Genomic DNA, 22,964 nt, shown 5'->3' on the forward strand with positions numbered 1-22,964 from the left:
CGCTAAGAAGCCAGAACGATTTCCACGATTGGAATACCGGGGAGCCCCTCAGCCAGAGCTGGATCGACCCTTCACTTCATCTGCAATCAGAAGGGTGTTGAGTGAGTGAAACATAAAGTCGGCCCGTGGCCCAGATGGCGTGACCAACAAGCCACTCAGGAATCTCGACGAGCCCTCTGTTGAATCACTGACTGATTTTATTAACGAAGCATGGAATTCGGGTGTAGTTCCAGGTGAATGGAAACTTTCTCAAGTCATACTAATACCGATACCGGGTAAACCTCCAAGTCTGGAGAACTTGCGGCCAATATCACTAAAAACATGTGTAGGAAAAGTTGCCGAGCATGCAATCCTATACAGGCTTAAGGATTTCTTGGAGGACAACAACATATACACCTACAATATGTTAGGCTTCAGATCCTCACTATCTACTCAGGATGCTATGAAGCAGATTAAACACCACATTCTAGACGGATACTCTAGAGATACCAAAGCCATTCTTGGACTAGACATGGAGAAAGCATTCAACAGTATCAGGCACAAATGCATCCTTCAAACGATAGAGGAAATTGGACTTGAATTGAAAATGTATAATGACATGATATCTTTCTTAGGAGCACGTACGGCGAGGTTAAGGGAGAAGACACCAACTCAGACGTGGTTCGACTCCGTGATCGTGAAAGCCCTCAAGGCACGGTGATCTCTCCCATCCTCTTTAACCTGTGCATGATCGACCTGTCCAGGAAACTTAGCAATATCACCAACATTCACCACACCATATATGCTGATGACCTTAACATATGTTGTGCTGGTGGTAGGGGACAGACAGGTACAAGATGCACTCACACAAGCGGTGCAGACAGTGGAGGAATACTTAAGACCCATTGGTCTCAGGTGCTCCCCACAGAAATCGAAGTTATTACTTTAGCGAAAAGAGAAATGGGGGAGACCTCTGAAAGTGACATACAGATTTCGACCAAAACGGGGTAAATATACCCAGAGTCGACACGATGAGCATACTCAGCTTTTTTACAGACGCTAATGGCAGGAATGACATGGCACTTAGGAAAATGATCTTCAAGACACAGAACGCATACCGTATGATCAGACGACTTGAAGGGATCCCGGCTGCGGCGGCTGTATTTCCGATGGAGGCGGAAATGTTGTAGGCCCGTGTGCTCAGATTTGGGTGCACGTTAAAGAACCCCAGGTGGTTGAAATTTCCGGAGCCCTCCACTACGGCGTCTCTCATAATCATATAGTGGTTTTGGGACGTTAAACCCCACATATCAATCAATCAATGAACGACTTGAAGGGAGAGAAAAACCAAAGAGGACAATTTTATCAGGTTGAAGAACTCTTTCGTGCTATGTCATATTTCTTATGCGGCTTCTATGTATAACTGGACACAAACCCAATTAAAGAAGCCCGACGTGGTGATGAAGAAAGTCATCAAGAGTGCACTGGGTCTCCCGATTCGCACCAGCACTCAAGAATTGCCCAAGTTAGGGGTACACAACACGACTAGAGAAATCGCGTAGGCTCAAGAAGGTCACAAATAGCAAGACTCTCTACAGCTTGCACGGGGAGATGGATCCTCGAGAATCTTGATCAATCTGTCATCGACCAGGGGACGTACACCAAGATACTACAGGACTTTGCTGAGAGCATAATCGTTGCCCCGTTGCCAAAAAATATGCACTAAAGCTTCAACGTCACTAGAAGGATAGCCCGGGCTAATGCTTTATTGAAGAAGTTGGATAAAGGAGGCAGGGGGGCTTGCTTTGTCGACTCAGCCTCATATAAAGACCAAAATAGGTTCGCCGCGGTAGTAGTTGACCACCAGGGCATGTGTACCAACTGCGCCACTGTTTGCACTTCGAAACCAGAAATCGCTGAACAGGTTGTCATCGCGTTGGCCCTGACGGATGATTGATACACCGAGATATACAGTGACTCAAAACGAGCAATCAGAGCCTTCAGCAGAGGCAGGATCACACCACAAGCAGTTTGAATTATTCACAGTAAACAGGAATTTGATACACATTACATATATTCGTTCCCAGCGCACCTTGGATCACTCGATGACATTCCCATGAATCCAAATGAATCAGCCTATAGCATTGCCCGCGAACTTACGGACCAGAATGCTTTTACACATGACTTTGATTCGGCTTGATTTGAAAAATTACAACGGGATACGCCCATGACACATAATGAAATTACTAAACATTACTACCTTGGGAGGAGAGAGGCGGCTGCATTTCTGATGAAGGCGGAAATGTTATAGGACCATGTGCTCAGATTCGGGTGCACGGTAAAGAACCCCAGGTGGTCTAAATTGCCGCAGCCCTCCACTACGGCGTGTCTCATCATCATATAGTGGTTTCCAGGCGTTCAACCCCATATATCGTTGAAATCATCAATCGCCTTTCAGTCTCAAAAAACAAGGAAACAACGCTCTTACAATCTGAGGAGTTCCAACCCTTGCATTTCACAAGGCACACCACAAAATGCGTTTCTCGTCAATGTGAGGTGACCTTCACAACATCTTACTTTATAGTTCTCAGGTTGAAATATTATCTTCACAAATGTGGATCCTCATTAACTAACGTATGTGCAGTTTGCAATGAACCGGAAACAATAGATCCCTTCGTTCTCTCATGCCGCCGTTTCACCTCACTCCGCCGATTCATTCTCGAAAGGCCGATTGTTATGCAGGGATTAGCATTTAATACATCCAACTTTTTCATCGTTTGGAGACAGTCACTTAGGTACGGGCCGCAGTGCTATTCTGTCCGTGCTACATTCAGGCATCTGGAAAGATACGTTGCTAGTGGTATACCGCCAGATGAATACTATTCGTTTGTTTTTACTTAAAAAAACAATGGCAGAATTATTTGATCCCCTTCTTCTTTCTTTCTGTCCTTCATAACTGGCTTCTGAAATCCTGTTGCCCTTTTCAATTTTTTCTTGTGTATGTTCTTATACGTCTAGGTCTAATCTGCTATCTCACTCTCCCTCTTTTCACAAGCATTACATATCATTTTTGTTATAGGTACAGTGTGGTCAATCCCCCTTGTGGGTATGAGTCATGATCTTTTAGGCTACAAAAAAAAAACTTTCAAGGTTGACCTTGTTTGTGCAGGCCCCTTGATGGCGAGCGCTAAGTAGAAGCCGTGAATTGCCATTCCTGATCAACCCCTGGAATTCGCATTACACGAGTGCTTTTTTTTAGATTCTGTGAGGTTTAGTGTGTACGCTTGTTACTCATAAAGACTGCAAAGAGTTAGGCTTTTGAAGCAAATCTCAAAAGCATCAGTTTTCTCGCATCTATTGTGTATTTACGTTTTTTTTACCTTGTTAGATCTGTTTCGGATGAAAAAAGCTGTACACATGCCATGCAGCATGAGAAGCGTCCTAAATGCATTGAACATTAAGTGGATGAAGAGCAAGTTGCGCATGCCCTTCAGTGATGTTTATTGCGCAACGAGAGGCTGTTGTAAAGTTCCTATGTTCAGAAAGCGCATGTTCCAGCTCAATCACCATGAGTAGCAGCATCAACAAAGTGTGAAGCAGCGTAGGTGCGTGTGTAACCTTACGAACGCATATCTGGTATTTCGCTGATATTGAAAATGAATCATTTTCGTTAGCAAATTTGGGTAGAATATGTACCAACAGTAACGATAAAGGGCAGCTTGAGACACCGAACGTTACGCACAAGAATTTTCCTCATTGTGGTACGGTTGATCAAAGTGTATACGGTCGAAAGCGAAGCTATAGCCGGTGATGTAAAAGGCGCTGTGAACGTGGCTCGAGTATTCTCTCACGTTCCACTCTTCAGATCAAGCCAAATCACCTTGGAAGTTTTTGGTAAACAGTTTGACATGATAAACTTCATGAATACACCATGTTTTTGTTACAGCCTGTGCAATATTTACATTATTCATGTCATTTCAGTCGTTTCAACACCTGTGTTGTCACTGTACTCGATATGCCTCTGAGAGAGAAGTAATTGTCAACACATTGCGGCGACTGGATGATCGGCCTCTTTTGTGCAGGTGCTATTGCAGCATGATCCACATCCCTCGACAGCCCGCAAAGCAATGAAAGCACTGTTGTGTTTCTTCAGGAAGACGGGTTTGTGTGAACACCTATGACTTGCGGTGAATTGCTGCTGCAGTGAATTTACTGCCTGTCTCTTCCAAGTTTTTTTTCGTTCTCTTCCCTCTTTTTTATCTTTCCTGTCCCTTTCCCTAATCCCCAGTGTAGGGTAGCCAACCGAATGTCTTTCTGGTTAAACTTCCTGCCTTTGTCCTTTGTCCCTATTGTTGATTCCTCCTCCTCCTTATTGATAATGAAAACTATCTAATCATTTATGTGTATACAGTATATCTGCAGATGTTTTGAACACAAATTTACTTTTATTGGTCTTGAACTGGTTTTTTTTTCAATTCTGATGCATATAACAAAAAAGGAGTAATTGAGTAATTAATTTCTTCCATCAAGGTATACAAGTGTAGAGTGTCTGAAAGAGCAATAATTGGAAGTGCAAAAAAGCGATAAGTGAGAGCAGGTGTTATTAAATACGAAGCATTTCTCAGCAAACTTCGGCGACTCTTAGCGTATCTATCTATCTATCTATCTATCTATCTATCTATCTATCTATCTATCTATCTATCTATCTATCTATCTATCTATCTATCTATCTATCTATCTATCTATCTATCTATCTATCTATCTATCTATCTATCTATCTATCTGTCTATCTATCTATCTATCTATCTATCTATCTATCTATCTATCTATCTATCTATCTATCTATCTATCTATCTATCTATCTATCTATCTATCTATCTATCTATCTATCTATCTATCTATCTATCTATCTATCTATCTATCTATCTATCTATCTATCTATCTATCTATCTATCTATCTATCTATCTATCTATCTATCTGTCTGTCTGTCTGTCTGTCTGTCTGTCTGTCTGTCTGTCTGTCTGTCTGTCTGTCTGTCTGTCTGTCTGTCTGTCTGTCTGTCTGTCTGTCTGTCTGTCTATCTATCTATCTATCTATCTATCTATCTATCTATCTATCTATCTATCTATCTATCTATCTATCTATCTATCTATCTATCTATCTATCTATCTATCTGTCTATCTGTCTATCTGTCTGTCTGTCTGTCTGTCTGTCTGTCTAGCCACTTACATTTGGGTGCTCTCGTGGTACCCTTAAATCAGTGTGAACGAAATCTAGCATGGGCAGGTAAGATAGAGCGACGAATATGACGCGCTGATCAAGACATCAATAATGTCACAATCCCATAACGCGCGTCGTGAAACACTTGCCGCCTGACAGTCACACATATCCACGGGCGGGTATGTGTTGCTAGTATGCGGGTATGTGCCACAGGTGATTGACACTTATACTTGCTACGCAGGAACGACGACAACACGCATGGGGAATTTTGACGCGTGAACGTTAAAAGTACCCGACATCGGTAGCGTCAACCTGAGGACAGAAAAGAATATATATCAGGCTCTCAGCTGAAATCATATGTAAGCATTCTGCTTGGCAATGAAGCATTTTACCGCAAATCTACGCCATGTCTCGGAACTACTTTTCAAAGAGACGCTAATCTTCATGAAACGTCAATAGTGGCTGAAGTGCTGCCTACCTAACCTTATAAACATTACATATGTACTCCTTTGAAACAGCCGTCACGTCATGTTAGCGTCAATTATGGTTAGTTGCCATGCGCTGAAGTTGATTTATGTAGCAGTGTCCAGCGCCGGCATCCTTGCGAGCATCAGGGCTTCATATTAGCTTCTGGTGTTGCTAATGCGAATGTTCCAGTTGGCATCGTTGCGCAACTGCAAACAGCTGGTTATATGAACATCTGTAACTCTTCAACATATGTATGTGCGTGCAACATTTGTACATACATTTAGCGTCATTTTATAACGTGTCACTCAATAAAAAAACTGCAACACGGCCAATTTCCCTCGGAATACTTCGCATAACGTTGTTTCCCAGGTATGCCGGATCGGCCGAATTTTTTAGATATGATTTCGAACGTATCTGAGTGCACATGCGGATATCCTCGCCGACAACAACACATTCTAGTATATGTATCGAGACGAGTAATACACGCCCATGCAGATAGGCAGCTGGACCGTACATTTTGCCTATTATTCGTGATATCTGTTGTATCTTTGTATCATTGCACTGCCATGAACACGGACGCCGATAATGACAGTGTGCGATAGCACTCACTAATGAGAACACTAATGTGGTGTTTGGTTCGTACATTTATTTGATGGTATGCGCAAAAAAAATTGGTGAATGGTATTCCGGAGGCGCTGCGTTAGAGTGCCTCGAGCGTGCAGCGGAGGCTCACGAGCGCATAAGGTCATGTCACACATGAGCCATGAGCGCCATCTGGCAGTTTCTTTTGGAAAACAAAGCGCGTGGCCATGCGCGCCCGTGTCAGAAGTGATAAGGTGTAGAACGCGAGGCGACGGGTAGGTGCCACCACCATCTCGGCTTAGCAAAGCGTTAGAAACATTTCCCGTTCCGTCCAAGCGTTGCATGGAAAGCGGAGCGTTATCACGCAGGGCTTACCATGCGCTACGATCCCTAAAATTACTTATGTATGCGTTGTAAAAGAAGCATATGCAGAATATATGCGTGTTGTTCTGGTGCCCTAGACATGCGCGAAAATCACTTGTTAATTTATAATTGTACAAGCATGAACGCTCAACCTTGAGCAACATTGGGGGTCGCTGCGGATGGGGTCGGCCGTTTAAAGTACCCGATTCTGGATAAGAGTGGACAAACAAACAATTGTACAGACAGGCAGATCAAAATGTGATCTTGTTGCCTTGTTGGGCTTTACCCGCAAGGTCCGTGTTGGCCCCCTATGTAGGCTCGGTGAGTCTACTCGTCGAGGCGGAGGGTGGCTCCCTTCCTCGTGAAGGGTTAAGCCGGCTTCTAGCCGTGCTGGTTCTCGAAGGTATACGTCGAGTTTGCGTGCAGCGGCATCCGCTTCTGCAGCAAACAGCAGTCCTTTAGTCCCAAAGGGACGGATTGTGTCTCGCTGGGCCCTAGCGGTCAGGAGATGGGCCGTGACCACAGCGCGAATCGTGCACAGCGTTAGCCCACCTTGCCAGGGTACGTCCGCTTTGTGTGTCGTGATTAAATTACTGCACCGAAGGGTAGCCTTATGTGGGGCCTCGCGGGCTTGTACGCTAGGAGGCAGGCCGCGTCTGTTTGGCGCCTGGCGCCGAGCGGCGGCCCCTTGCCTTCTGCCCGAATCAAAAACTTCCTCTCACACGACCCTAGGGGGGGGGGGGAGACATGCCGGGACAGTCGTATGGATGATGATATGTTGATGAGTGATGTGGACTCTGAGCAAAGGGCCTTCGGCGCCACGTTTCCTTCCTATCTGACAACGGAATCAAAATGTTTGGGTCGAAGGTCGTCAAGAAAGACTATCGTCTTTGGTATTGAGGTGAGATTTCAGAGATAGCTCACGCCTATAGACGTGAACTATCAAGCGAAGTGAGTATACCCACTTCGCTTGTATCGCACAGGTAGTGTCCGCGTTTCTACTATCTTTTGTCCGTCGTTGGTCATCCCTCACTTATTCGAGAGGGTTGAACCTGAGTGAGGTGGTGGTGGTGGTAGTGGTTCGGTGAAGAAGGAAATAGACGCTTATTTCAGCCCTTAAGCGCGCACACACAAGGGACATTTCAAGGATGTCGCTTTCGTCTTCACCTGACGACCCTCACTGTAACCTTTTTTATAACCTGCAAAGCCAATTGGTGGCTTCAGTGGCTCTACCACTCAAGCCATCAATTGGCTTTGGCAGGCCTAGTCACATGTACTGTTTTATGTGAAGAAATAAAATGCATTATTATTATTATTATTATTATTATTATTATTATTATTATTATTATTATTATTATTATTATTATTATTATTATTATTATTATTATTATTATTATTATTATTATTATTATTATGACATAGACCACCTGTTTTCACGCCATACCGCTGAGTGAAGGCAACAAGAAAAGGCTGGCTCAAGGAGTGGGTGGGGGGGAGGGGGCTTGTTCAGTGAGTAGAAGAGATAAAGGTGTGCATGATTTCAAGTTAGAAAAGACATGCTCACTCGAGGTAAAATGTTTTTGGGCGCCACTTTCGGAAAGATGGCGAGTTTCCCAATGCACTGCTTTCATTTTGTCCGTCTAGATGGCGCCAGAGAAAGGTATTCAGCAGTCATGATTTTTAATGACAATGAAGGTAGTAAGCTTAGAATACAGGAGGTCACGCTAGAGATAACAGATGAATAAAAATATCTGGGCGTATGGATAAACAATAGGGCCGAGTCCCTAAGGAAACACGAAATATACGTGTCGACTAAAGGTAACAAGGATGCAGCGGTAATGAAAAGCGGGGCACTTTGTAATTACAATAGATATGATGTTGTGAGAGGAATATGGAAAGGGGTCATGGTTCCTGGTTTGATGTTCGGCAATGCGGTCTTGTGCATGAGATCAGAAGTTCAAGCAAGATTAGAAATTAAGAAACGTGGAATAGGTAGCCTTGCCTTAGGAGCTCACGGGAATACACCAAATCCGGGAGTACAAGGTGATACGGGATGGACATCATTTGAGGGCAGGGAAGCTAGCAGCAAGATAAAATTTGAGAAGTGATTGAGAGAAACGGGGGAGGAGCGTTGGGCTAGGAAGGTAATCAGCTACTTGTAAACGAAGAATGTCGATACAAAACGGCGGAAGCGAACCAGAAAATTGACTGGTGAATACTTGGAAAACAGCAGGAGGTCAAACCAAAATGAATTATCGGTTAATCATTGGAGAATCATTGGCATGATTAAGAAGTCCGCACTAGAGATCTATCGAACTTTTAAGCAGGAAATAGCCAAGGAAAGCATCTATGATAATTCTCGGGGTAGTTCTCTACTGTTTGAGGCCAGGACGGGAGTATTGCGAACAAAGACATATCGGGCCAAATATGAAGGGGTAGACACGGTATACAGTGCGTGTGGAAAGGAAGAAGAAACTGCTGAACACTTGATAATGTTCTGTAAAGGGCTTCACCCTGTAGTTCAGGTTGATGGTGCAGAGTTTTTCAAAGCACTGGGGTTTAGAGACAGTGAGGGCAAAATAGACTTTAAGCGGGTAGAAATAACTAGAAGGAGGTTATGTGATTGGTGGCTAAAGTCAAGGCACGAGTGAAAAATTGAACCCATTGCCGCAAAGTACGAATACTCAACCTCACTATTTACGGAAAAACAAAATAAATCTAGTTTTTGGTTCATTAAGTATCACGGCTTGGTGACGCTAGCCACCGCCCGATCTAAAGGGTTCAGCCATACTCATCCATCCATCCATACATCCATCCCTTTGTGGTGAAAAAAAATAATGTAGGGTTCTCAGTAATCATGCAGCATTTCTGTATGATTCTTGTGTATAATTATATCAGGAGACGGGAACTATTGTGTAGTAAGCAATGCATGCTGTGATTTCAACGCAATTTGAAGATCACTGAGGTTTTGTTGGCGTTTGGGCAAGATAAAGTAGGACAATATGTGAGCTTCCTTTGAAGTTTCTGCTTGCTTTCTTGAAAAACCCTACTCCGAGGAAATAGATCGGGGGCTCTAGTTCACATAAATGCAAACTACACCACAGAACTTGAGTAGCTTTCCACGAAAACGGGCAGATGTAGGTCCATGTTTTGAGGACATTGCCCAATGTAGATCAATTCATTAAAAAAACGGAGTTCGTACATCAATGAAATGAACATTATGATTGAGAATGTTAATTTCTATACACGTTCGGAAAATGAACATCCTTTAGCGAGTAGTTAGAGGACAGTCTACCCCTAAAAATACTAAGTTTTACTGTTTTCAAAAGATGACCAACAATAAAGTGGAAGTCCTAGATACATTTTCTACTTTTAGAAAATAGACAAATGTGTATTGAATGTGCTGTGAAAAAAAATAGTGATGGAACTGTCGCAGTTTCTTTTCAGAAAATCGTCACAACTGAGGCACAGTCAGGCCATACCGCGTAGTTAGCACTCATTCTTGACTGCCCTACTCCGAAGAGTAACAAATGACTTGCTTTAAATGAACATATTTAATATGTGCAAACATTTAGCTTTTCAATTATATACTAGTCAACTATACGCGAAAATAGGTTGTGAATTCCCCGCTGCAAATCAAGTTCCCAGGCAGGTTTCCAGTAGGAAATGGATCGTCAGGCTGGGAATTTTCCATTTCCAGCTGGAAGTGGCAGTTCTAGCCTGGAATGTGTCATCCTATTCCCAGCGAGTAATAGTATTTCCAGGTTGGAAATGGCAATGATTTCCGGCTGCAAAGCCATTTCTAGCGGGAAACTTTTCCAGATTCAGTTGGGAAATAGTGTGCTCAGCAAAAATTATACTGTTTGTGCGGAGGAAGTGGTATAGTTAACGAAAGGATCTGGCTGCCCGAAAATTGTTCTCCAACTGATAACAGAATAATGTAAAGGTGACTCGGAATATTCAATCACACGCCCATCGTCACATTTCGCAAATGTGATCTTGCGCACGCTACATTTCTGAACTTGCCGAAAAAAAGTAAGGCCAGGGCTAGAATACATTTTTATTTTTATTTTGCAGTACTACAGAGACTTGCGCCCGTCAACATGGTTTTATAAATGTTACATTTGCAGACGTTCAAGCAATTGCTTGCTCGATTGCTCAATTAGCCAATAGCTAATGTTTTATACAATAGCAGCTAATTCCTCGTGAAAAGTAGTTTTACTTTCAAGGTTCATCATTCACGCCCATGATGAACCAGCACTGTATGTGCTAGCTTGCTCTCGCTGATGCAGCGGCCATGAAAAATGCGACACTGACGGTTTTTTATGGCATCTCACTAGCACTATTTATTCTCGTATTCTTTCTCGGTGCTTTATAGCATTATTGCAAAACAATAACCTTCTTTGTAGTAAGAATGTTGATTGAACAAATTGTATGCCCTATTTTAATGATAAAATGACAAAAAATGTAGTGGTTCAATATACCGTATCTAGCATAACATTAAGACATCGCATTTTCGTACCGCACATAGCGGCTAGGCGTAGGGAGATTTGGGCATGTGCACGTTCGGTGTTCGCTAGTCCAATGAGTTTATGTGATGTACCTATACATGTGAATGTTGATTCAAATAGTTATATTTAGCCAGCTTTATCTCTGCAAACTGTAGCGAGTGATGCCCAGCATTTTCGAGTCGTTTTTATTGCTGTACTGTGTGCGATGTATTGGACGCATGAGCGCCGACCAAGGGACGGTAATTTTCTCAGCTCTGATTCTTCTGTTTAGAGGTAAGTGTTGCACTTACATATTCCAATAATAAGTGAACATTTGGCCTGAATGTTCATGTGCTTCATTATTCATGCTGTCATTCTACCTGACTGTACGCAATTTCATATAAGCGATCGCTTTGTGTGAGCAGCCATGGTCTCAAATAATCCGACGGCACGCATGCCTCTGCACTCTTAAAGAAAAGTTAGTAAAAACGTAGGAATTGCAAGCAAAGAGGTAGTAACTGCAGTGGTTACTACTTTTCTTGGACCGTTACTACCCTTTTGATACATGTTTACTACATACGTTAGTAAACAGTTACAAGCTTCAATCATTACAATTTACGACGTGTTTACTAGCTACGTTAGTAAACAGATAGTAACTGGAATGAAAGAGGTATAACTGCAGGCGTTACTACCTTTCTTGCCCTGTTACTATCTTTTTACTACCCGGCTGTTGACTATCTAATCTAAACTAGTGGGTGATTTCGATTCTAATAATTTATGAGAGGAATCGTCTCGACGTATTACCATTAAACAAAAAAATTACGCAGAAGATATATCCATAGATCAAGGAAATACATTTTTTTTAATTACGCAAACGAGATAGTAATGAGACATAGACTGACCATCATTAGCAGTGGAGTATTAATATGCCAAAATGAATGAACAAGGTAGTTTCGGTCATTACTTTTTAGGGGTGAAACAGGGAAGTTTATTGCAAACTGGTAAACACATTTCATGTGAGTACAATTTTCTGGTGTAACAAAATCACTTCAGGGGCGTGTACAAAAAAGAGAACACAGACAGGATGTAACACACAGCACTTTCAATATTTTCACAGATCAAGAATCACTCAAGAAAACAAAGAGAAAAGAAACGCACAAGAAGCAGGAAATTGGAACAGATTGTCATGTTACGTGCGACAAGAAGCAACATTTTCCCCCGAGTTAAAACGGTAGTAAAGGAAGTTCAATATTCTCGTTCCGAACTCCAAAAAACGTGTCTGACACCTTCTTATCAATGCTTCTTCACCCTGAATTTCACTCGGTTCGGTAAGGTACCGAACCATGATCATTCTAATCTTCTGTAACGCTGGGTATGCAGCTCGTTGGGGTCGTCACCGTGCTTCGGCCATACAGTGGCAACGCCACGAGACGAACATTGTGACGTACAGTACGAGTTGCTCAAGTAAGCCCCTTCTGCGCTGTTGGCTCGAAGGAATTGACACTCCAAATTGACGACGCACGACATGCCACACGCCTTTGGCCGCTACGCATTCAAACATCGTTTGGCGGATCGTTTCTCTTTTCCCGCAGTTGGGGCAGCGGTCATTGGGAACGACGCCCCACTTTGACAGTCTCTGACGAGTGGGCAACGCGTCCCATCGCCGCAGCCAATCAAATTCTCTATTTCCGGTACATGGTTGTTCCACCATTTCTTCCATTTGCTCGGCCTCCATCTCTGTTTTTCCTCGTCAGTAATCGAGCGACTGATTAACGTTTCGTTAATGTGTGCGGGTGCGAGCTTTGCAAAGTATTCTTCGGTGGCGTCGCCGTCAACCGAACGCTTGAGGCCCTCTGCTACCATATAAAAGGCATGTGGGTGTTCCGCTTGAGGTCCCCGGTACCTTTCCGACGTGAATGCGGCTCCAAGAGTTCCGGTCCAATATAGCAATAAGCTACGGCCAGGATAGTCATTGTCCTTAAACAATTTGTGAACTGTTTTAGCTGCAAGTGCCTTTGTGAATGTCGCAACATCTGGCAGACTGAGTCCTCCCCAACTTTTTGGGAGCTTCAGAAACTTTTGTTGAACTTTTGGTGTCTTCCCAACCCATAGGCAGGCTCCAACCAATGACGCAAGACGGCTCGCGAAAAGTTTGGGTATGAGTGCAATGTGCCCATTATAAAAAGCATATGCGTATGCTTTGGTTTTCACCACCGTGACTTTGGCGTCAAGTGACAAATTGAAGTCAGTGGCATACGCGAAGACCTGCGTGGCTCGATATACGGCGTCCTCCCAATTTCTTTTGGCCACCTCCCCGTCTTGAAAGTATACCCCGAGGACTTTTACGGCATCCACGTATTGAATACCACCCGGCATTTGAATACCACCCGTGCGATTGGGCATCCCTGGCGAACACCTCTTGTTACTGGAAAGCTTGCTGTCGCCACGCCGTTGATGAGAAGTCGGCTGGTCATGTTGGTGTATAGAAGCTTTATACAGCGAACGCACTGCTCAGGCAAACCAAACATTCTAAGCAGGCAGTATTGGTAGTCATGTTCGACCCTGTCATAGGCCTAAGATTGATCCAATGACTCGAAAGCACCGGTAACGCTTTTGGCGTTGGCATAGTAGAACAAATCTCTTATCAGAGTAGGTGTTTGAAAAATTGGCTTACCCGGCACTGCACACGTTTGCGTGGGCGACACTATATCGGGCCGAAAAAGTTTTAGCCACAAGCCAAGGATGGTAGCTACAAGCTTGTAGTCCGTGTCAAGGAGGGTAATCGGCCTCCATGACCGTGGATCGTCAGGATCCATGCCCTCCTTTGGCAGCAAGACTACACGGCCCTCACTGAAAGACCTCGGCTTTTGCACATCAACAATGAACCCGTTAACCATGTCAGAAAGAGCGTCGCCTAGGACGTCGAAAAAAGTTATATAAAACCCCGTCAGTACTCAGTCTCGACCTGGAGCCGTGGTAGTTTTCCTCAAGGCTTGCCAAAGATCATCTTTCGTCACCTCAGCGCAGAGCATATCAGACGCCTTAGGACACAGCGTGGGCAAGCCTTCGCGAAATTCTGCGATTCGTTTATGCTGATGGTTGCTGTCTTAGGAGCGATGATCTGCAGCAGTGCCTTTAAAAATGCACCCTAAAGGCCTCCTCGATTGATTTATTATCTGTGAGGTTGCTCCCACACTCTGTCCGTGCTGCACCGATAATACTGGGCTGGTGTTTCCTTACCCCTACTCGCTGTGCGTATGTTAAGTTACCTAGTTCATCCGTAGGCCGGTGCAGTTCCTCTGCGTGTTTAAAAGCCCCGGACCTTGCCCTCAACAAGAGGTCGTATTTAGCTTTTTGGCCCAAATGTACTCTTGCATTGCGGCGGTTAGATTACCTGCGCGCTCAACGATTCCAATACGCCTCAATTTTTCATTCATTTGTCATGTTAGACGTGCATGGCGCATTTTCCCGGCCTCCTGCGCAATCGCACGCCATATGGCTTTCAAGAGATCCCATGCTGTCGGCGTAATTTGCGGCGTGTCTTCCAAAGACGCATAGATATTCATGCGCATTTCAGATACCGAAACTTCATCATTTAAAATTGATGAATCCATTCTCCACAACTTGGAGCAATGCCTTCCCAGCTGGGCCTTCAAGGTGAACAGCACTGGCATGTGGTCGCTGAGCTTGCGTTGCCCAGGCGCTAAAGAAATAACATCGCATGTCTCTAAACTTGCAACGAGCTCGTTAGGGATATAGACTCTGTCAATCCTGCTCTGAGACGTACCCTGAACGCGCGTGGCTCCAAAGGTGTTGCCGTGAAGCGTTGTCCATGCATCGACCAGCTTCCACTCTCTACATATTTTCTGCAACTCTTTCGAATATTATGAGCTTTGTCCTTGACTAGGGCCTCGGACATATCGAATTGAATCAAAAACACAGTTGAAATTGCCTAACAACCCGCATGGTGCTGAATTTTTTAGCAGGAATGAACTCGCACCTCTAAAAAAGTCATTGGCAAGAGACCTATCCACGGCGCGTAAAAGTTGGTGAATCGAATTTTCTGGTCGTTTATGCACATGTCCACCGTAATATCACGACCTTCTGCATCGAAGAGGCAATGCGCACCCTGCCTGAACCTCGGATTGAGAAACACGACACCGGTGCCACGCGACTGCGTCTGCGTTAAGGAGAAGGCTTCAACCGACAATCTAGCACGGAAGGTCATGATGTCGTGTCGCGTTCTAAAGTTGGTTTCTTGCAGAAAAAGCACGTCGATCGTGAGCGAGCACACAAGGTTCATTATCTCCTGTTGTTTTACAAGATCTTTGAAACCACGAAAATTGAAAATCATGAAAGATAGTCTATATTCATTTCAAATAAATTTCAGGGGAAACAAAAAACATCGTTCCCCCCCTTTTCTTAACAGCGATGCGTAAGGGGACGGCACGGCCTCTCCTGTGTCAAGTGGCAGTGGATGAAGTCAACGTGATAATACTCGAAGGACTGGCGCTCAGATTTACTCACGCGCACAGACAGAACGGACCCAGTAAGCAACAGCTATAATAACAGATATAGTACACGCAGCATGCAACGTAACTCACATGATGCAATTACTATAACAGGGCATAGCCACCACAGCATAGAGCTCACAAGTTGGCACATGATGGTTCCATCGTGAATGATAGTAACTTATGAAATACTAAACAGTTTGCACGCATCAGAGACAACAAATGCATAGTGATTGTACGGCTGGTAAGTAAGCATTGCAACGGTACAGACAACAGGAAGCGGAAAGAATAGATGTGAGCAGCACAAATTAAAAAGAAAAAAAAACATTGAGTCCTCACCCGCATCAGGTGCATCACCCACATCAGGTGATGGAACGCGGTTTGGCGAATCCCCTCGGAGATTTTTAGATGTTCCGGAGGTGGTGACATCACTTGCACTTCTTGAACCACCAGGCTTGGTATGACGCTGAGAGTTTGTGGCTCTAGACAACTTGGGAGAACACGTATTTTCAGGAGACAGAGATACCGATCGTGAGGCTTGCGAAAATCTGTCACTCCTTAATTTTCGTTATGGTGACCGGCTCCTACGATGTCTGGATGTCTTGTCGGACGCTTCTTCTTGGGCCTGTACAGCGTGTGTGCGAGGCGTGTTAGGTTTCCTTGAAGACGTGGTCTTTACTTCTTTCGTGGGCGTCGTCTTCACGCTACCTTACAGGCCCACAGGTGGCCGTTCATGGAGCTCGTCACTTGCACTTGTTGCCTCGGAAGGTCGGAGCTATTTTTCCGGTTGGCCAGCGCTTCGAGATGCTTGGGACGCTTTCACCAGCGGTGATGCGTTCTAGGATTGTTCGTTTTCTGTGGCCTTGAGTTCCTCTGATGAATACGTAGCAGACGCACTCGGCGTCTCCACAGCGTTGCGGGGCTCCTCTGACGACGTTGTGGGAGATGACAACGCTGCGGTGTCCCCAGTCAGCGCAGAAACGTCATTGTCACTCATGCATGGCGACGCGGCATCAACGCCGCTGGTGTCTTCTGTCTTGGCGTCATAAAATTTTGCGTTGGTTGCGCTGTCTTCATCCCAATAATCTGGAATCTTCTGTGGCCGTGGCTTGGTTTTGCATTGTAAAACTTCCATGCACGTGCCGGGAGGTTCCGAATTGGGTTGTTCTCTTCGAAGCACTATTTTCAAGTTCTGGGAATTCTTTCAGTGACTGTGAGGTGCTCTGCGTTGCGTCTGCGTATGACTTGGGACGGAAGCAATCTTTCGTCGCGTGGTCCCCATTACAGTGCTTACACTTGGACGCACAATCCTCGGATGTATGGCTGAAGGTGCCACGTCATTGACAGAAGAGTGTTGTGCAAGTAGCTGCAACATGACCTTTTCTGCTGCAGCGTGCGCATACTGTGCGCATACCACGATACTCGAGCATCACGCGGTGACCTTGAATTGATAGGAAGTTAGGGGCGGGCTTGGCCATCTCGATTCGGACGATGCGGGTACGAGTGTACGTTGATTGATGCATTTGCAAGGTAACAAATGTGATACCCTTCACTTTCCGTATGACTGAAGAGCTGAAATAACTGCGTCATCTGACACGTACGGCGGGAGGCGGAACACACTGACTTGTACGCTTGGTGCCCCGACTGCTTCAACTTGTACCTTGTGACCTTGTAACTTGAATCCTTGGTTTGCCATCAACTTGGTTGCTTGTGCAGCCGACCGGGCCGCAACAAGGAACTTCGAAGCTCCAAGTTGTTGCAGGAACAGCACCCCTTAACTCTTTATGACGTCTTCGAGGCGATCGATGATATCGTCAACGGACGCCGTCCCCTCCGGGACGGTGAAGTTGAAGCAGTGCTCCTTGAGCGGGAGTGCCACAGGGCTTGACGCCATCCTCGCTGGTCTCGGCAGGGGCCGAGGACGATGGTATCAGGCCTCAAAAAAATTGGCTTGCAAAGTCGAGAGTGGACACCCGGCAGCAACGCCGCCGGAACGCTAACCGCGTTTAAGACTGGAACGCCGAAGCTCCTTATAGCGGCACCCGTTCATCCCTCGTAGCCGTTGTAGTAGTGTTTAACAAGTATAACATTTTCACTGCCAAGGTGGTGCCGGTGAGAGATTTCTTCTGTGCGTTGTTGAACAATAAAAGATAGTGCTCTATGCACATGCGAAAGGCTGCTAAAGGGAATGAGAGACAGGGGAATTCGGCTTTTAGTTAACGTGTACGCTGCGAACTTTTTATTGTTCAACAACGCACAGAAGACAAGTAAGGGTTGCTACGTTATACTCGCTGGGCGTAACCTCCTAGCTTTTAGAAACGTTTAGCGAGCGTTGGGCCGCAGTGCCATAAATACTGTGAACTAGTGTATACCATGAACTCGGGGTGGTTAAAGGTGGGAAGTGGACAGGAAGCGCAAGCCGCAAGAAAGTGTGCGTTTGCCTCCTTTCATTCAGTTCTTCGAATGTCCGCTAGATGGCGGTTATTCTATATGAGAAATATAGGATGAAAAGATGCGAGATGGTGGTACTTGGAGTGTTGAATAGGTGGACGAACGGACACACAGATAGATGCATGGCCGGACGCACGGATGGCTGCACGGATGGATGGACGCATGGACGGGTGCAGGAACGGATGCATAGACGAAAGCATCAGGGACGGACGCAGAGATGAACGTGCAGACGCACGAACAGACGCACGCTCGGACGGGCGGATGACGCACGGGCGGCCACACAGACACACGCATGGATGGACGGAAGCAAGAACGAATGGACGGACGGATGCTTCGCCTCACTATCCTTCATTCACTCCGTGGATATGCTGCCATTTTTTGTTGAAACCTTTGAAAGTTACTACTTATAGGTGGCAACGGCTAGGGTAGTAGTTACTACATGCTGGTAGTAACAGCAAAGGTAGTAATCCTTACCACCCTCGCCGTTACTAACTGCACTGACTACCAGGGTTGTAACATATGTGACAAACCAGTACTACACAAAAGTCGGCAAGTACGACCACCTTGTTTCTAAGAGTTATGTGCAACAAACGTCTTTATTTTCATATGCCCGAGTTAATTCATTTGACATATATTTAGAGTACTTTAAGCTCAATATAAATAACCTCCTCGTACCCACAAAAACTGACAGCATATCCACGGAGTGAATGATTATGAGTGGAGCGAAGCGGCCATCAGTCCGTCCGCGCTTCCATCCGTACCTTCTTTCTTGCTTCCGTCCGATCGTGCGTCCGTCCCTGCGTTCATCCGTCCGCGCGTCTGGCTGTGTGTCCATCAATCTATCCACGCGTCCACGCTTCCGTCCGCGCATCCATCCATCCATTCTTCTGCTTGTCTGTCTGTCCATCCGTGTGTCCGTTCATTCGTCCATCCATCTAGTGAACACTCCAAGTATCGCCATCTCGCATCTTTTCATCGCAATAGTATAGTCGCGCAATAGTCTCCTTCCTGACAGTGGGGCACATACGCGTGTATCCCCTGTCAGACATGTGCCACCGGTGGTTACGCACAACGACAACGGGGGACGGACAAGCCACGCCATAAGGAGCTTCGCTCCCAAAATCAAGTTGGAAACGATTAGCATCAGTGGCATTGCCAGGGTGTGACCCCCCCCCCCCCTCCTAGATTCTTTTTTTTGCCGAGGTACACAGGACACGAAATAACATTCAACCGCATTATCCAGCCTGTCCTCTACTTCAGATTAAGGAGGTACCACGCCCCTACTTTCGGAAATAACTTCTGCCTATGCCCCTGGTTGAGTTGTACGACCTTTGAGGAAATGTGGTGTATTTTCGTTTTGTTTTTGCTTATTTGGCGTTCTTTTCTTAAACAATGGCTTGCCTGTACTCGACGACAACTTTTCTTGGCACTGAAGGCAGAGCTGCGGGGGCGCAGCTCCTGCACAAGTAGCAGTACTCGAAGTAGTCCGATTTGGCACGCGTCTCATAACGCTGTGCAAAGCGATGGGTTACACCATCAGCGTTTCATGCAGACGCAGATGTCGCTTAGCCTTCGAGGTACACCTAACATTCTGGACGTTTTCGCGCGCACAACGTGGCTCGAGGTCTTACGTTCCGAGTCACATCAGACGAAGCGGCCACCCAAACGGATCTTTCTGCGCCGAAGTGGGAATTGGACGATCGGCTCACTAAATTTCACGACAAAATTCAACATTATCGACTGCAAAGGCGGGAGTACCCTCCACCTCACTCCAAACTAAATCGGGTCCAGCCCATTCAGTGGCGGCAGCTACAAACACGCACATACATGAACCCTGTCATCATGCACCAGATATATCCCGACGTCTACAGTTGTAATCTATGCCAGTACTGTACCGCCAGAGCCACTCTTGACCCTATCCTATGGGAATGTCCAGCATTAGTCAGAAATTCTGGGGTCGCGGCTTCCAATGAAGACCTTCGGGCGCGTTGGCGGACTGCGCTGCTCAGTTCGAGCCTGGAAAAACAACTTTGGGCGATTCAGCAGGCCAAGGAAGTTGCCGGGAGACACGGTCTCTCCGTTGGCCCCTAGGTGGGAGCCCGTGCCAGCAATCTGCCGGAAAATATAAAGTCTATATCTCTCTCTCTTTTTCGCGCGTTCAAGAACCCGAAGTCCCAACGTATAAATTAGAGGAAATGCGAATATAATAATAGTGTGAGCTGCGTCCTGTCTCAAATAGCTCCATGCAGAAAATAAAGGAGGGACAAATTTCTCGTCAAAAATACGGGCGCTATTGTGGAACTACATTCACTGGCGGTAAGATGCGCGCGATTAGGCTCTGTAGCCTTCACTTCAACACCAAGAGAAGTTGTCACGCTGACCAGAGGGAGCTGCGTTGCTTACACTGCCCCGTCTCAAAGTTTTTGACATTCGCCGTTAGGGGCACGAAGAAAATAGACGCGTGCGCACGTCCCCCATGTTGTATTCTAGGAATCATAACCACGTATCCAGGCCACAATCTGCCGACAGATGTAGGAAGCGAGAAGCGCGCGTCGCGTTGCATTTTCACCGAAGCCATCTCAAGGTTGCTTTTTTATCCGCTAGGCTGTGTATCCTGATCTGGCGCTACAGTAAAACGGGAAATCTCGACTGAAGGAAAGCACACCGAGTTGCGATGGTGGCTGTCCGTGGGCTACACAAGCTAGAAGAAGATATTATGCAGGCAAAAGACTAATATCGAAGCAATCACTATTTTGCTGAAACACGGCCTCCTTATTGCATTAGGACAGGCATCTTCCCCTTGCAAACATCATGCTTTCCGATTGAGAGTGCTTCTAATTTTTTTCCAGAACAACTGTCAGTTCCCGCAGGAAAATTTCCCGTTTTCGACAGGAACGATTTCTGTTTCCAGCTAGAACCGCTTTTGTTTCTGGCTGGAATGATTTCCATGTCCAGCTAAAACAGCCTCCACTTCTCACCAGAATGAGTTTCATTACCGGCTAAAACGGCTTCCATTTCCGGCCAGAATGATTTGCGTTCCTGCCCAGATCGGCTCCGTTTCCAGCCAGAAAATATCTGGCTGGAACCTATTTCCTATCTCCTAATCCGGCCGGGACTAGAAATGTTTTCCAGCTGGGACATAAGCCAGTAGAACAGCCACCCACATCAGCTGAAAAAGTTGCACCAACTGTGTGTTCGTGCCATCGTAGTGAGACCGCCGCCTTAATAAAGCAGTAGCCTGTTCTGTGTTACTTCGACTGGCTAAGCCATCACCCGTGCAGTTTCTCCGTACGTTGCTGTTTCTAGTTTTCCGGTTTTCTGGGGCCATTTCACCTTTCCTCTGCCCTGATAAAGAAAAATGGCGTCGCTCGCCTGCAGCAAGTTCACATCAAAGCTTGTGAGTGAGCATGATTACGGGTTGATTAAGTGATGTGTATTCATGGAGCAGCGAGAAACGAAGACAGCAGTGTGTCTTCAATATTTTGTTTCACGCACATAAAATCACCGAAAATTTGTGTGGGAGTGTTACCGTCAGCGAAAGTGGGGCTTCCATCGCTGTATAGCCGCCTGCAAAGTGACCCCGGAGACCTGACAGTTTTCAGCAACACCAGCTCCTTGGTAGAAAAAAATGCGATTAGAAACTACGTTAAACGAATGACATTTTTCCTAAATTGCGTTGCACACGTGGTCAGTGTTTCGGCTGCCTAATATTGTTGATAAGACAACTGTCAAGATCGCATACCGTAACCCCGCTCCCGACAGCGTACACGGAGGGAGTCGTTTCTTGCGCTTTGTATTGGTAGCAGACGCGTCACCGTATCCCTGTTTGCGTGACTGTTGAGTGTACAAAAGAAATTGCCCGCAGCTTCCCTCGGGGGAACACTGAGGAGGATGCGGAGCATATAATTGGTTAACGGGGTGTTAAAGTGCGACTTACTTGGGTCGATGGCTAAATTGGTTAACGTGGTTGTGAAATGGGGTGTTAAATTGCGACTTACTTGGGTCGATGGTTAAATTTGTTAACGTGGTTGTAGGAGGGGGTGTTAAATGAGTGAACACGTACACACGTATGCGAAAGGGCGGCGCTGGTCGAAGAGACGTCGATCATTGTGTTTGTGGATTCGTTATTATTCATTTCACCGTGACCTTGGACGTCGACGCGCCGTACAAACCAACCGACGAGCGGCAAATGAGCGAGCGAGCGCCGACCTTGAGTATATATGCAGCGCGACGGCGCATGCACTGTCAGCTGTCGAATGTTCGAGAAGGGGGAGAAGCGCAACGGCGCATGCGCGCGCGTCAGCTGCCGATGTTCTCGAAGCGCGACGGCGCATGCGCGCGCGTCAGCTGCCGATGTTCTCGAAGCGTGACGGCGCATGCGCGCTACAATATACAGCTAGCGAATGTTCGTGAAGAGGAGAAGCGCACCCGGTGTGTAGAGGAGGAAGGTTGCACAGATGGTGGAGGAGTGAAGCGCGCGCGGTGTGTAGAGGAGGAAGGAATGCACAGATGGTGGAAGAAGGAGGAGGAAGCTTGCGGACAACGCCGCACTACAAGCCTCGAGTATTAGATGCTCCGCATCTAAAACAGTGTTCTTGTCCGAATAAAGATTGAGTTTCACACACTTGGATTTACGAGCGTCAGACGCCCGCTCATGAGCGACCAGTGTCAAGATTTCTGCTTCACAATGTTGCCTTCGCGTCCCCTAAAAAATAACTTGAGGGTCTCCAAAAAGTTCTTGCGTCTCTCAAAGAAGGAAAACAGAAATGCCGACCAAGGATGCACTGAAATTTACGAAGTAGTTTCTTGGCCTTGCGTTGTTCCAATTGTACAGTACCTGCTTTGCCGTACCCTTTTTTTCTGAAGTATATATCAACGCTTCAAAGAAACTTGGTGTTA

Source organism: Rhipicephalus microplus, chromosome 9 (genome assembly GCF_043290135.1).
Source record: "Rhipicephalus microplus isolate Deutch F79 chromosome 9, USDA_Rmic, whole genome shotgun sequence".
NCBI classification, from domain to species: domain Eukaryota; kingdom Metazoa; phylum Arthropoda; class Arachnida; order Ixodida; family Ixodidae; genus Rhipicephalus; species Rhipicephalus microplus.